Source organism: Hipposideros armiger, unplaced genomic scaffold (genome assembly GCF_001890085.2).
Source record: "Hipposideros armiger isolate ML-2016 unplaced genomic scaffold, ASM189008v1 scaffold_387, whole genome shotgun sequence".
NCBI classification, from domain to species: Eukaryota; Metazoa; Chordata; class Mammalia; order Chiroptera; family Hipposideridae; genus Hipposideros; species Hipposideros armiger.
The window spans coordinates 924963-929141 of NW_017731737.1; positions in this window are offsets into that span (position 1 = coordinate 924963).

A 4179-nucleotide genomic window follows, 5' to 3' on the forward strand; every position below is an offset into this window, starting at 1 on the left:
CACTCTTCTCAATCACGGGAATCCCTGGATTTATGTACTAGGGAAGTTAAAAAAAATAATTGATTAATTAATTCTTACTATTCCTTCAGATGTAGAAATAACAAAAACAGTGCAAAGCCCCATCTACAAGATCATATTAGCTCCCCCTTCCTTCCCCACTGTGCACCTTTCCCAAACCCACTGGTCTGCCTACTAAATGTAGTGTGATGCCTTAAGCAGTCTGTCCAACACAGCCATCCAAGATTGAGCCTCTCTCCTTCGTGAGGTTTCCCAGTATCCTTGGACTGGCACGTGTAACTTCCAGTCATCCTTGTGGACAGGGAGACCTAGTCTCCATGCCTAAATATCTTTGTCATCAAAGCAGGTAAGTTCAGGGTACTAGAGTAAAGAGGGACTGAGGACCTGGAGGAAGACAGCAGCTCTGAGCCAATAAGTAAGGCTTTGTATTTACTCCCAGCTGCAAAAGATGTGGCAGTGACTTATGAATCAAACAGACAAGCTTCTGTTTTCAGCTCTTCCAAAGCCTTATATAGGGCAGCAGGGTCATTATTACTGACATCATGAGTTTGGGGGACTCCTATCTTAGCAGTCACATTGCTTTCTTGCTGGGCCCATGAGATTGGACTAGTTTGGGCTTGAGTTGCATAATGACAACCTTTTTTGGAGTCCAACTTAATTATTAGCATCTGCTATCATTTCAAGAACATCTCTTCTGTATTCCCTCAGTAGGAAAAGCGACTTTTGTTATCGTTCCCTTTATATAAAAGTTATTTTATCCCAAGGAAGTCTAGCCTTACAATAGTCATATGATTTCTTTTGTTTTTCTCCCATCATTTTANAAAAATGTTGGAAATCAGTCACCTTCAGTCAGCTTCATTGTCAACATAGCAAGAAAACACTGCAGGTTAAAATCAAGATCTGTCCTTCTTTACCTTGAATGTGTAAAAAATAGTATACCCTTCTTTATTTTCTGTAGTATTTTTATCTAGGCATGTGTTTGCACTACAAGATGAGTGGGAGGTGGCAGAAAATAAAAGCTTTAAGTTTAGCTTCATCACAACTAGTTCCCAGAGAAACTGATTAGAATAGGATGTTTGAATTTTAATCATCCATAAGTTACATTTCTATTTTTCCATTGTAAGGATATTTTTAACAAAATACTTGGAATAGGAGTAAGGGCTTAAAAAAACAAAAGTAGTTTAGAAATTTTAAGAGATAAGGACTTAAAAAATAATTTGGCAGGTGACTTCACGCTTTACATTATTTGTTCAATTAAAATAAATATTAATAGGTTATTAATTATCAGTAACTAATAAAGTGAAAAAAGATCTATTAAAATGTATTACATATTAAACTTTAGATACAAATAAAACATGTTTTCAGCTATCCATTCATTATCTAATTATTTAACACAAGTTAAGGAGCTTTCCAACAGGCATAACTACATAGGTATTCAAATGAGTTATTTTTAAGAGGACGATGAGTTACATTACTTTTGATCTCCCCTTTCTTCTACTGCTGGCTTTTCTGCCCACTCCCATTCAAAGATCACTCATTTTCTGAGGCCCAATTCTCCATCCACTTAATCCACAATTATTTCCCTGAAATGCTCCAGCATTAATTGAATTACTCCAGCACTTATAGCTTGTAGCAATCATTCTGGGAATTACTATGCATTATTAAATATTATATTGTCTAGCAATATTTTAATTTTTAGAAATTAGATAACTTTTTTAGCCAATTGTATATTCCCGAAAGATCAGATTCTGGTCAAATACTTCTTTGATCTAACTTCCATTACCTAATGAAGTACTAAACACATACTGGGCATTAAAGAAATACTTTGTGATAAATGAAATAATACTGTAATCTAATCTACTCACTGAAGCAAGAATTCATAAACAGCAATCTTTATTTATATGTTTAGCTTCATCTAAAAGCTATGGTTGAAAATGTTTTGTTAACTTCCTTAATGGAATAATTGCTTTCTTAATTATTTTAGCAAAAATCAAATCATGTTTGAACATTTTCTCTCCATTTTAACATACAAAAGTTTATCATATAAATGAGATGTTACACTTAAAGAACACGCTTCTTTTTGATGAATAAATTAAATAGTAACCAAAAAACAACCATGTATTAGACCCTAAATAAAGCCTTGTAAAATGTAAAGATTCAACTTTGTGTAGTTTATGTTTTCTATTATGCAATAAAATTAGAAATCAATAGTAAAAAGATTGCTACAGTAAAAATATTCATGTCTTTGATTGACAGTTTCCAGGAAAGGTGGGTTATTTTCACTAACCTTCCTACTGAAACCAAATGAAAATAATCATAAAAGAAAAGAGTAATCTTCATGAAGGCAGTGCAAATCTGATGAATTATAAGCAATTCCCCGCCTACAACTTAAAAGAAAGCAGAAATAAGAGAAGGAATGAAGACGCTTCCCCATTCTGCCATAAGACGTTTGCTGTGGGTAAACCCAGCTCTGGCTTGGAAGGACTCCACAAAGCCTAGGGACACCCACCATGAGGGCTTCCATTGGAGAACCTACCACATTAATTAGTGACACTGAGTCTGCATTGTCATAGAAGATGAACCTAAAGTAAACCACCCAGCTCTCTGCAAAGGAGTAGGGAAGAAAGCCATCGTTGAGTGATTGTAAACACATGTAACCCTCAGTGTTATAGAATTCAACTTGTCTTATCAGGATTGTCACAAAATAATCTCGAGCAGCAAATTGAGTTTATCATGATCCTGGGCTGTTAGTGCCAATAATCACTGGGCAGAAATGAATCGACTTCCTTCTGGAGGACATCTCTCTATCTGGGCCTTTGAGAATGTTTACACACACAAAAATTTATGGTAATAAACTCAAACTCAAAAATAATTCAGCACAGAAGCTAATAAGGCAATATGTATGGACTCTAGCAGAAACAGCACAAAACAGAAACAGAGAAAAAGGCTTCAGGTAATCAATGTATCAGATGCAGATTATTAAAAAAAAAACAGGCTTACTCTATTATTAGGGGGAAAAGGACAAGCTTGGAGGTATCAACAAATAACAGGAAATTATTTTTTAAAAAGATGTAGTATATATACATATATATATATGTATATATTAGATATAATATGTATATATATATATATACACTATTAAGAGATAATTAGATTTAAGTGGTGAAAATATAATAAATTTAAACTCAATGAATGAGTGTAGAAGCAGATTAGTCATTAAAAAGAAAGGATTAGTAAAATGAAAGCTGAGTTAAAATAATTCTAAAAGTAGCCCAATAAAGAAAAGAAGTAGAAAACAGAAGGGTGTAAGAGGTATAGATAAAAGAGTTGGAAGGTCTAAAATATATATTGTTGGAAATAAAATTAATATTTACTTGGAATACATGGCACAAATTACAATTTTTTAAATGGACAAAACCCACAAATATAAAAAATCCAGAAAAAAAAATGTTAAGCTGTAAACACAAATCAATACAAGTTATATATTTTGGCTTCATAAACTTTAATCACCTTGAAAATGAGGTTGAGGATAACTTTCTTTTTTTATGCCAATAAATATGAAAGTTTAGATAAATATAAAAATATAATGTACCAAAAATGACTGAAAAGGAAATGCTAATACTGTATAGTCTGGAAGATTAAATCAACAATTTCCTTCAATTTGAAAATTACAATTCAAAATGTACCTACCTGTAAATTCTAGAAAATATTCAAGGAAAACAAGAATAGTTGGCCTTCCATATCTACAGGTTTCACTTTCCTGGATTCAACCAACCATGGATCAAAAACATACTAAAAACAAAATCAAAGAAAAGTAAAAAAAAAAAAAAACAAATCTTGAATTTGCCATACATGGAACACTGCACTGAATTCACATAAATGTAGTGATACGTAGGCATATTCTGTTTTAGCCTACATACAATTATAAGTTATACTAACATACTATGCCATTTTATATAAGGGACTTGAGCATTTGTGGAGTTTGGTATCTGTGGGGGTGAGGGGAAGGTGGTGGTACCGGGACCAATCTCCCATGAATACAGAGAGACGGCTACATTTCCTGTCTTACATAAACTCTTCTGAAGGGGAGAGCATGAGCAGGAGGGGGACAGGGGAATGGTCCAAATACACCCAAAGTTGTTCAAATTGGCTATCACAATA